Genomic DNA, 13146 nt, shown 5'->3' on the forward strand with positions numbered 1-13146 from the left:
GCCTGTACAAAGGTCTAAGGAGAAAGCTCGCATCGGATTTCTCGCTATTGATTATTCTCAACTTAGACATCCATACCGGGATAACATAGACAACAGATAATGGACTCCTCTTTTATGCATAAGCATGTAGCAACAATTAATTTTCTCATATGAGATTGAGGATATATGTCCAAAACTGAAACTTCCACCATGGATCATGGCTTTAGTTAGCGGCCCAATGTTCTTCTCTAACATTATGCAATGCTCTAACCATTTTAGCAGTAAATCTCCCTTACTTCAGACAAGACGAACATGCATAGCAACTCACATGATATTCAACAAAGAGTAGTTGATGGCGTCCCCAGGAACATGGTTATCGCACAACAAGCAACTTAATAAGAGATAAAGTGCATAAGTACATATTCAATACCACAATAATTTTTAGGCTATTTGTCCCATGAGCTATATATTGTAAAGGTAGAGGATTAGAAATTTAAAGGTAGCAATCAAGCAATTTACTTTGGAATGGCGGAGAAATACCATGTAGTAGGTAGGTATGGTGGACACAAATGGCATAGTGGTTGGCTCAAGGATTTTGGATGCATGAGAAGTATTCCCTCTCGATACAAGGCTTAGGCTAGCAAGGTTATTTGAAACAAACACAAGGATGAACCGGTGCAGCAAAACTCACATAAAAGACATATTGTAAACATTATAAGACTCTACACCGTCTTCCTTGTTGTTCAAACTCAATACTAGAAATTATCTAGACCTTAGAGAGACCAATTATGCAAACCAAATTTTAGCATGCTCTATGTATTTCTTCATTAATGGGTGCAAAGTATATGATGCAAGAGCTTAAACATGAGCACAACAATTGCCAAGTATCACATTATCCAAGACATTTTAGCAATTACTACATGTATCATTTTCCAATTCCAACCATATAACAATTTAACGAAGAAGAAACTTTCGCCATGAATATTATGAGTAAAGCCTAAGGACATATTTGTCCATATGCAATAGCGGAGCATGTCTCTCTCCCACACAAAGAATGCTAGGATCCATTTTATTCAAACAAAACAAAAACAAAAACAAACCGACGCTCCAAGCAAAGTACATAAGATGTGATGGAATAAAAATATAGTTTCAGGGGAGGAACCTGATAATGTTGTCGATGAAGAAGGGGATGCCTTGGGCATCCCCAAGCTTAGACGCTTGAGTCTTCTTGATATATGCAGGGGTGAACCACTGGGGCATCCCCAAGCTTAGAGCTTTCACTCTCCTTGATCATGTTGTATCATCTCCCTCTCTTGATCCTTGAAAACTTCCTCCACACCAAACTCAAAACAACTCATTAGAGGGTTAGTGCACAATCAAAATATACATGTTCAGAGGTGAAATGATCATTATTAACACTTCTGAACATTGCACAAAGCTACTGAAAGTCAATGGAATCGAAATATCCATCGAACATATCAAAACAGGCAATGCGAAATAAAAGGCAGAATCTGTCAAAACAGAACAGTTCGTAAAGACGAATTTTATTGAGGCACCAAACTTGATCAAATGAAAATGCTCAAATTTAATGAAAGTTGCGTACATATCTGAGGATCACTCACGTAAATTGGCATAATTTTCTGAGTTACCTACAGAGAATTTGGCCCAGATTCGTGACAGCAAAGAAATCTGTTTCTGCGCAGTAATCCAAATCTAGTATGAATCTTACTATCAACGACTTTACTTGGCACAACAAAGCACAAAACTAAGATAAGGAGAGGTTGCTACAGTAGTAAACAACTTCCAAGACACAAATATAAAATAAAGGTACTGTAGTAAAAACATGGGTTGTCTCCCATAAGCGCTTTTCTTTAACGCCTTTCAGCTAGGCGCAGAAAGTGTATATCAAGTATTATCAAGAGACGAAGTGTCAACATCATAATTTGTTCTAATGATAGAATCAAAAGGTAACTTCATTCTCTTTCTAGGGAAGTGTTCCATACCTTTCTTGAGAGGAAATTGATATTTAATATTACCTTCCTTCATATCAATGATAGCACCAACAGTTCGAAGAAAAGGTCTTCCCAATATAATGGGACAAGATGCATTGCATTTAATATCCAAGACAACAAAATCAACGGGGACAAGGTTATTGTTAATGGTAATGCGAACATTATCAACTTTCCCCAAAGGTTTCTTTGTAGAATGATCAGCAAGATTAACATCCAAATAACAATTTTTCAATGGTGGCAAGTCAAGCATATTATAGATTTTCTTAGGCATAACGGAAATACTTGCACCAAGATCACATAAAGCATTACAATCAAAGTCATTGACCTTTATCTTAATGATGGGCTCCCAACCATCCTCTAGCTTCCTAGGAATAGAAGCTTCGCGTTCTAGTTTCTCTTCTCTAGCTTTTATGAGAGCATTTGTAATATGTTTCGTGAAAGCCAAGTTTATAGCACTAGCATTAGGACTCTTAGCAAGTTTTTGTAAGAACTTTATAACTTCAGAGATGTGGCAATCATCAAAATTTAAACCATTATAATCTAAAGCCATGGGATCATCATCCCCAATGTTGGAAAAAATTTCAGCAGTTTTATCACAGGCAGTTTCAGCAGTTTTAGCAGCTTCGGGCAGTTTTTCGCGTTTTGCATTAGAAGTGGAAACATTAACAACACCAATTCTTTTACCATTATTAGTAGGAGGTGCAGCAACATGTGTAGCATTAGCATTACTAGTGGTGGTAATAGTCCAGACTTTAGCTATATTATCTTCTTTTTCATTTTCTTCTCTTTCCCACCTAGCACGCAATTCGGCCATCAATCTTATATTCTCATTAATTCTAACTTGGATGGCATTTGTTGTAGTAACAATTTTATGATTATGATTTTCATGAGGCATAACTTTCGATTTCAAAAGATCAACATCAGCAGCAAGACTATCGACTTTAGAAGCAAGTATATCAATTTTCCCAAGCTTTTCTTCAACAGATTTGTTAAAAGCAGTTTGTGTACTAATAAATTCTTTAAGCATAGCTTCAAGTCCAGGGGGTGAATTCCTATTATTGTTGTAAGAATTCCCATAAGAATTACCATAGCCGTTGCCATTATTATAAGGATATGGCCTATAGTTGTTACTAGAATTGTTCCGGTAAGCATTGTTGTTGAAATTATTATTTTTAATGTAGTTTACATCAACATGTTCTTCTTGAGCAACCAATGAAGCTAACGGAACATTATTAGGATCAAAATTTGTCCTATCATTCACAAGCATAGACATAATAGCATCAATCTTATCATTCAAGGAAGATGTTTCTTCGACAGAATTTACCTTCTTACCTTGTGGAGCTCTTTCCGTGTGCCATTCAGAGTAATTAATCATCATATTATCAAGAACCTTTGTTGCTTCACCAAGAGTGATGGACATAAAGGTACCTCCAGCAGCTGAATCCAATAGGTTCCGCGAAGAGAAATTCAGTCCTGCATAAAAGGTTTGGATGATCATCCAAGTAGTCAGTCCATGGGTTGGGCAATTTTTAACCAAAGATTTCATTCTTTCCCATGCTTGGGCACCATGCTCATTATCCAATTGTTTAAAATTCATTATGCTACTCCTCAAAGATATAATTTTAGCAGGGGGATAATATCTACCAATAAAAGCATCCTTGCATTTAGTCCATGAATCAATACTATTCTTAGGCAGAGATAGCAACCAATCTTTAGCTCTTCCTTTTAGTGAGAAAGGGAACAATTTTAATTTTATTATGTCACCATCTACATCCTTATACTTTTGCATTTCACATAATTCAACAAATTTATTGAGATGGGCAGCAGCATCATCAGAACTAACACCAGAAAATTGCTCTCGCATAACAAGATTTAGTAAAGCAGGTTTAATTTCAAAGAATTCTGCAGTAGTAGCAGGTGGAGCAATAGGTGTGCATAAGAAATCATTATTATTTGTGGTTGTGAAGTCACACAACTTAGTATTTTCAGGAGTACCCATTTTAGCAATAGTAAATAAAGCAAACTAGATAAAGTAAATGCAAGTAACTAATTTTTTTGTGTTTTTGATATAGCAAACAAGATAGCAAATAAAGTAAAACTAGCAACTAATTTTTTTGTATTTTGTTTTAGTGCAGCAAACAAAGTAGTAAATAAAATAAAGCAAGACAAAAACAAAGTAAAGAGATTGGATTGTGGAGACTCCCCTTGCAGCGTGTCTTGATCTCCCCGGCAACGGCGCCAGAAAAAGAGCTTGATACGCGTACAGCACGCGTCCGTTGGGAACCCCAAGAGGAAGGTGTGATGCGTACAGCGGCAAGTTTTCCCTCAGTACGAAACCAAGGTTTATCGAACCAGTAGGAGCCAAGAAGCATGTTGAAGGTTGATGGCGTCGAGATGTAGTGCGGCGCAACACCAGGGATTCCGGCGCCAACGTGGAACCTGCACAACACAACCAAAGTACTTTGCCCCAACGAAACAGTGAGGTTGTCAATCTCATCGGCTTGCTGTAACAAAGAATTAGTTGTATAGTGTGGATGATGATTGTTTGCAGAGAACAGTAGAACAATTGCAGTAGATTGTATTTCAGATGTAAAGAATGGACCGGGGTCCACAGTTCACTAGTGGTGTCTCTCCCATAAGATAAATAGCATGTTGGGTGAACAAATTACAGTTGGGCAATTGACAAATAGAGAGGGCATGACCATGCACATACATGATATGATGAGTATTGTGAGATTTAATTGGGCATTACGACAAAGTACATAGACCGCTATCCAGCATGCATCTATGCCTAAAAAGTCCACCTTCAGGTTATCATCCGAACCCCTTCCAGTATTAAGTTGCAAACAACAGACAATTGCATTAAGTATGGTGCGTAATGTAATTAATAACTACATCCTCGGACATAGCATCAATGTTTTATCCCTAGTGGCAACAGCACATCCATAATCTTAGAGGTTTCTCTCACTCCCCCAGATTCACGGAGACATGAACCCATTATCGAGCATAAATACTCCCTCTTGGAGTTAAGAGTAAAAACTTGGCCAGAGCCTCTACTAATAACGGAGAGCATGCAAGATCATAAACAACACATAGATATAAATTGATAATCAACATAACATAGTATTCTCTATCCATCGGATCCCAACAAACACAACATATAGCATTACAGATAGATGATCTTGATCATGTTCGGCAGCTCACAAGATCCGACAATGAAGCACATAAGGAGAAGACAACCATCTAGCTACTGCTATGAACCCATAGTCCAGGGGTTGACTACTCACTCATCACTCCGGAGGCGACCATGGCGGCGTAGAGTCCTCCGGGAGATGAATCCCCTCTCCGGCAGGGTGCCGGAGGCGATCTCCTGAATCCCCCGAGATGGGATTGGCGGCGGCGGCGTCTCTGGAAGGTTTTCCGTATCGTGGCTCTCGGTACTGGGGGTTTCGCAACGAAGGCTATTTGTAGGCGGAAGGGCGGGTCAAGGGGCGTCACGAGGGGCCCACACAGTAGGTCGGCGCGGCCAGGGCTTGGGCCGCGCCGGCCTAGTATTTGGCCACCTCGTGGCCCCACTTCGTCAGCTCTCCGGTCTTCTGGAAGCTTCGTGTGAAAATAGGCCCCTGGGCGTTGATTTCGTCCAATTCCGAGAATATTTCCTTACTAGGATTTCTGAAACCAAAAACAGCTGAAAACAGCAACTAGCTCTTCGGCATCTTGTTAATAGGTTAGTTCCAGAAAATGCATAAATATGACATAAAGTATGCATAAAACATGTAGATATCATCAATAATGTGGTATGGAACATAAGAAATTATCGATACGTCGGAGACGTATCACAACCCCCGAGCGTCGGGTGCGGCGAAAGTAAATGATAATCAACTTTGTACAAAATAAAAGAACACTTAGCTTTTTGGACACGACGAAGTCGATGCATGATGAAGTCTTCGAGTGTAGATAAGAAATCTAGCCAAAGTAGAAACCACCAAATAGCAAAAGTGGAGGCCGCGAAATTTTTGATGAAGAAATAGCCGAGCCCCCGAGCGTTGCTGAGGTGATGTCATAATTGTTGTCTCGCAGTCGTGACCCGAGGCGAAATCGTTGTCGATCCCCCGAGCGTTAGCCGTGATGTCGGAAGAGGTTGATGGAGTCGCGGCATCATATACGGTGAAACCATTTAGGATGAAGCCATTGTCAATAATATAATATGAGTCCACGAAGATGAATCCAAGATGAAGTATTTGAGATGAATCCATATTGAGGATTATGCCATTAAATATAGAGCATATATTGAAGATGAATCCGTCGATATCATAGAGGATGAATCCATTGGCCCAAAAAATTCAGTAATAACCATAGAAGATGAATCCGCTGATATCATAGAGGATGAATCCATTGACCCGAAGAATCCAGTAATAACCATAAAAGATGAATCCGTTGATATTATAGAGGATGAATCCATTGACTCGAAGAAAAATCGTTCCAGTAATAATCGTAGATGATAAATCTACTGACCCGGAAATGCGTCGGGTAATATTGTATAAGTGAACCAATTATTAACCAAAGAAAACCAATCTAATAATCCGAAGAAATTATATCCACTGAGTCGAAGAAGATAAAGCCACTAAGTCGAAGAAAATAATTCCACTGAGCCGAAAAAAATAATTTCACTAAGCCGGAGAAGATATATCCAGAGCCGAAGAAAAGAAATTCACCAAGTAACCGAGTATATTTGTGGTAATGAAGTAATGGCGCATCCGCCAGTGTTTGGGTGAATTTACTGTAAAAATGTAATGGCGCAGCCCCCGAGTATTCCGGTGTGGCGAAGGTAAATAATAATTAACTCTCGGAAGAGGAACACTTAGCTTTTTATCGGGTATGGCGGAGCCAACGTGAAAGCAGGTCGTTCGGTGGACACTATCGATGTAGTCGCGCGACGTCTAGCCGTAAATAGTCGATGAAGAGGACGCAGCCGATGTAGCGGTCCCGCGACAGGTGAGCACCCGAATATTTGTAGTCCGTAATGTCGGGTCTACGACACCCAAGCCCCCGAGTACGGCAAGTGCGCGACAGCGGGCGCGGTCGACTGAACAGAATAATCGAAGTTTTGCTTCAATCTGAAGTTATGTTACGACGGAAAAATCTGCACGCAAATAATAGTACGAGCCAAAAAAAAATTAGCGAAATAATTTTGCATGATTAGAAGTATAGCACCTGATCTATATATCGGTTGGACGAAACGACGCAAATACGCAGATCTTGATGGGAGACACGGTCACGTGAAACCAAGAATCCTTGAAAGCTATACTTCTTTCTTCTTCTTCTTTTTTCCATTTTGGCTAGCGAACTTGAATGCAACCAGATGGTCGGATCTGGTTGGGGTAATTGCTGATGTTGTACAATACTGTGGCTAGAGTAGCGCGTGTTCAGCTTCGTCGGTCTTGGATTTCGATGCATTGGTCGGCTCCGTTTTGGCTTCACGTGTTTCTCCTTGAAATCTGTCGAGTACGTGACGTAAGTCTGTGGATGTCGTGCGCGCTGTAGAATCCCAAGCTTGCCCGCACGATTTTCTTTCCTTTTTCTCCGCTTGAAACTTGTTCCAGACGTGAACTCCAACCGATCTTTGCTCCATGTATCTTTCCTCCATCAGCGCCGTATCGTTTCCTTCAGCCTTTAATCAATTTGTTCCTGGGAATTGTTCCAGCTTGATTGGCCGACCCTGCTGTGGCTCATCACGTAGATTTACCTTTGAACGATTTGCTGCTTTTTGACACGGTCCCGTTTGTACTGCTCTCACGTAATGCTTTTCCGCCATTGTTCTCTTTCTTGTCCAACACCGATCTTTCAGGGAAGAAGCTGACGATGAGCGCGCGGTAGTAAACGTGCAGGCCAGCGCTGATGCCCAGGATTCCTGACAAGAAAACTGCTCGGCCATGATGAATTTGGCAGGAGACATGACGCGCAGTAGATCGATCTGAAGACTGATTTTTACTTTCTCGAACTTTGCACAGACTCCCGATCGGGCGCCCTTGCCGTTTGGATAATTGATGAACCTGCCTGAACGCGGACACGATTTTTTTTCCGATCTTCCAGCTTGGCGATGAACTTTAGACTTTGATGAGTTGCAATCCGGATTGAAGACGAAGTTTCAACTGCGCGGCCCGTCGATGATGATGGAATCGCGGCACTTGTTGACGAAGTTGGATGCGCCACAAGCTAGATGGATTTGTCGATTGTTGATGAGGAACTCGACGGATCCCGCCCGGATAACGAAATCCAACGTCGCGATTCCCCACGCTCGGCGCCAATTGACAAGGGAATACCTCGGCAATGCCTACGTATTGTAGACTAGGGTTTCGGGAGAGCGACGATGGAGATTCCGGGGACGAGATTAGGCACACGACGTACCCAGCTTCGGGTCCCCTCGGTGGAGGATCCCTACGTGCTGCTAGCAATCCAGTATAAGATCATAAGTATGTTTACAGGGTGCTGCTGTAGCGGAGCTATGTTGTCTATATTCTGTCTATCTGTTGTCCTCCCTACTTCGGGTGCCCTGGCTAGCTTTATATATGCAACCAGCCTAAGGTTTTACAAGAGTCCTAGTCGACTACTTCTTCGGGTTGCCTTGTTGGGCCTTCTCCATATTGGGTCTTCTTCATATTGGGCCGAGCCAGGTATACTAATAATGGGTACCTGAAGGGTATGCCCATGTCAGGTCCAGCCTTCAGAATGTCTCCATCTGGGTAGTATTTTGCACGCAGCACTCGTGCACATAGAGATTCTGGATTTCTGGGTCGTTAATTAGTCTCCTATTTTGCCAACATAGCAAGGTTAAAATAATGAAAATCTCTAAAACCCATACCTCCCTCTTTCTTACGGTAGCATAACTTCCACCAAGCAAACCAATGCATCTTATTACTATTGTCACCATCACCCCACCAGAATTTCGAGATTGCATCCATCATGTTCTTACAAACACCTTTTGGGATCAAAAAGACCGACATGGCATAGACTGGGATGACTTGCGCCACAGCTTTCAGAAGAATCTCCTTTCCACCAATAGATAATAACTTTTCTTTCCATCCATTGATTTTTAGAATAATTCTCTCAATAAAGTGTTCGAAGCAATCACTTCTCTCAGCTCCCACCAATGCGGGAAGGCCTAAATACTTATCCGATAAAGCCTCTGTATCAATATGTAAAGCACATCCGATACTCCCTCCGGTTCAATTAAATTAACGCGCGGCTGTTGACAGGAAAAAGGTAGGCCAAGTTACCTGTCTTCTCCACGGACAAAGACAGCCGCTCCTCGGAAACCTAGCCGTCTCCACTTCAGCCTATTCTATAGATCGGTTCCCCCTCTTTCAATTGGCTTCGCCGACGTCAGAATAGAGGACTGGGAACCTGATATATGCGTGAAGTTTTTAATAAAAGCAGTGTTTTCCGTAGATTATGTTAGAGTTTTGGTAGCCTTCTTCGTGTTGGTTTCCCGCAATGGAGATAGTACCGTATGCAATAAGTGATCTTCGGTCTTTCATTCGACGATGAGATCTTCTTCCCGATGTTAATGGTGGTGTTGAAAGATTACAGTTCTCTAGGGTTTAACAATCGAATAAGGGTTAAGCGTTACCTAGTACCTGAAGCCAGGCCCGGGCCTACAGGAGTGCGGCCTGTGCGGTCGCACAGGGCCCATAATTTTGTGGGGCCCCATATTTTTGTATAGGCCTATATGTGTATACAGCAGAAAAAAAAACTAGCCTTGCTCTTGGCCTGGAAGCCAGCCCATGCACGCTCGGAAATGAAAAAACGCTGGCCACGGTTGGGCCTTCCACGTTCCACTTCCACACGACCGAAGCGAACACACGCTAGCCTCGTTCGGTAATCCATACAGGTGATCGATCAGGACCAGGAGTCCAGGAGACGAGAGGGCGACGAGTTGCGCGAGGCGTCAGTTCATATTCTGGGAAGACGCCGACGCGCTGAGTCACCTAGTTCTCGTTCAATCCCGATTTCGCTTCAAATCTTCAATCCTGCAAAGTGCTGCTAGGTGCGTGGATTCTCCCATCCCTGAAACCCTGATTATCTTCCGTCTCCATCCATAATGCTGGCTGATGCATCGAGCGATATGCTTGATGAGCAACCCAAACCAACAAACGACATAATGCTGGCTGATGCGATGCTGCCCTAGCCCCATCTCATTCTCATCTAATTAATTGAATTGTACTGCTCATCTTCTTTTGTAAATAGTCAGGCGTCATGGGGAAGCATCAATCCGATCATAAAAAACGCCAAAAATAAATGAAAAGGAAGAAGAGTTAATTCAATCTCAAAGAGGGCCATGGACAGATTTGTTAAAAGGAAGTCAGAAGTCAGCAGAGCGGAGCTTTTCTAAGTTGAAGTTATTGAAGTTATATATGCGTACCACGATGACACAACAAAGACTCAATGATTTGGCGACAATATCACTTGAGAGTGAAATGTTGGAGAAGATTTCTTATGAGGATATCATTGAAGATTTCATTTCGAAGAATCCCAAAAAAATGATGTTATTCAAATAAATATTATGCAACGAGGAGTTGACTAGGTATGATTCTTAATATATCCAATTTTTATGTAAAATATTATTACATACGTATTATATTTGTTGAATATTTTAAATTTACTAGTACGATAGGGCCCCAATTTAGAATTTCGCACAGGGCCCCTAATTTTACCGGCCCGGCCCTGCCTGAAGCAAAGGGAGCCCATGACTTTAAGAGGTAATTGCACTACTCTTACAAGAACTTATGCTTTGGATGTATTTTCATATAAAAACTTGCAAGAATACCCGTGGTGCACAACTTTCATGGTGCACCACGAGTAAGTTACCAGCCGTGACGGACCGTACTTTCCATGTGTCACGGGTAATCCACCTACTTATTTTTCTTTTCTTACTAGTGAGCACGCAGCCCTCCATGGCTTAGGTGCGGTAGTGGAGCGCGCGGAGGAGGGCATCTGGCGAAAGAGGGTACCTCTGAGCGAGGTGACCATCCTGCACGAGGCGAGGGTGAGCCTTAAGCGGCATTGGCATGCATAAGTCAATCATGTACTACGTCCATCCCAAGGCTTAAGGCTTTTTTTTTTTAAGTCAAACGAAGTAAAGTTTGACCAAACTTTTAGAAAAATCTATGAACAAATATGATATTTTGTGGATACAATATGAAAATATATTTCATTATCTATCTAATGAATTGATTTTATACTTTTCATGTTAATGATTTTTCATAAAAATTTAGTCAAACTTAACATAGTTTGACTTTCTGAAGAAAAAAAATATAGGCCTTAAGCCTTGGAATGGAGGTAGTATGTAATAAACCCTTATGATCATGAATTCATGTCTCCTTTATGATTTTCTCTATTCAGAAATGAAAGCCTTGCTCGAGTTTTTCTTGTTCTACACTTATACCTTTGTGAATCTGTATACTGCATAATCAATATTTTTGTGTTACTTTGTTGAGCGCAACATCACAAACTGAAGTGTTGAAATATTTCTGTATTTTTTTCAGGATTTTAGCAATACACTTGGAGTCCAGGATGTAATTTTCTGAAATAGATTAAGTTAAAGATATGAATTAGTTAACAGTATAATGGAACCACCTAGAACCTCTCACAGCGCTTTGACATTTTAGGCCGTCAGATCTCGTACACGCACGCTCCGGATCATCCAATCTTCCCGAAACGTCGTTGTAACTCTTTCACTCGATAAAATCGCGTGAAAAGGTTGGCCCAACGAATGCGGGCTGCTACTCTCAAAGACGACCAGGGCGTGCTCCCGTTAATCGGGCCAAGAGCGTGTATGCATGTGGATCCGTCGATCTGCCTGATAAGTGTGTTAGCATGCCACTATTCCGTTTCTTTTCTTTCACTCAATAGTTGGCGTCGTTTGGTTTCTGTGTATCCCCTCCCATCCACCAGAGCCTGGGCGATTGGAGTCGCCCCTGATTCTCTCCACGACTTGGGTTCCGCCGCCGCCGCGTCTGGTGTGGCCGCTGCGCCTCCCCTCTGTTTCCCGACGATGGCAGCCGATGGTGCCCCTGATTCACCTTTTGCCACGCTCTTTACCTACCTTACGATGGTGATGGCCTCTCCCTTCCCGAGGGTTTTTATGGTACCCTATACTGCAGGGAGCAGTATAAGAAAATTTCTGCTGGGCCAATATCTCAGCCCATTTACTACCGAGGTCGTCGCCTGCCTGCTTCCTCACACGATCGCTCTGACGTCCTGGTCATCACCAACATACTGGCGGCCCTGCCCTCGCCGACCTCTGTCCCCACATCTCTGTTCCTGCTCCTCGGAATGCTCCTGCCATCAAGACCTAGGAGTCACCCGCTCGTCGACCTCGCCGCAGCGTTTCCTCGTCCTCATCCATTGTGACCTCATCGAAAATAAATAATACTCCAAGACGGAATTTGCTTGTACCATCTCATCGCGAATTACACCCGCAGCAAAATCCCTGTGGAGATTTGTGGAGATTCCGTTGCGAGTTTCACCCGTAGCCCCTGTGAATATTTTTATTTTCTTCGTGTTGCCTAGATGCTGGTACCATAACTGAACTGAATGTACATGGTGACTGAATCTCTATGCAGATCCATTGTGAGTTCTACCAATGGCAAACCCTGTGAATAGATTTAATTTTTCGTTTTGCCTAGATGCTGGTAGAAGCACTAGGAACTGAATGTACAGCCGTACAGGGTGATTGAACTGTGATGTAACTACGTTTGTCATGTTAATATCATTGTTAAATTGAGTATTGGTCTAGTTGTTCAGTTTAGAAGGACTGTTCAAGCATTGTTAGTGATTCAGATCATGGCTACTCTTGGCAGCTACTGCCAGCTCCACCGCCTCTGCCTCGGTCGCCTTCAATCATGAGAGCCTCAGCCGGGGGATGATTCAGATCACTGTCGTTTCTTCTCAAGCCGGATAAAGAAGATGACCTTCGCAGGCCGCGTTGGCGGCAGCAGGATACCTAGATCGAAGGGGATTTACTTTTGGGTGGGGAAACTAAGAGGGCCGGCTGGTTACAAATTCGGATTTACCTAAAATGCCTCTTGACTTTATACTGGTGGTTTCTCAATCAGCAGTACGCCCCTATACTGCTCGTGAGCCAGGCATTCCA

Source organism: Lolium perenne, chromosome 6 (genome assembly GCF_019359855.2).
Source record: "Lolium perenne isolate Kyuss_39 chromosome 6, Kyuss_2.0, whole genome shotgun sequence".
Lineage (NCBI taxonomy): Eukaryota > Viridiplantae > Streptophyta > Magnoliopsida > Poales > Poaceae > Lolium > Lolium perenne.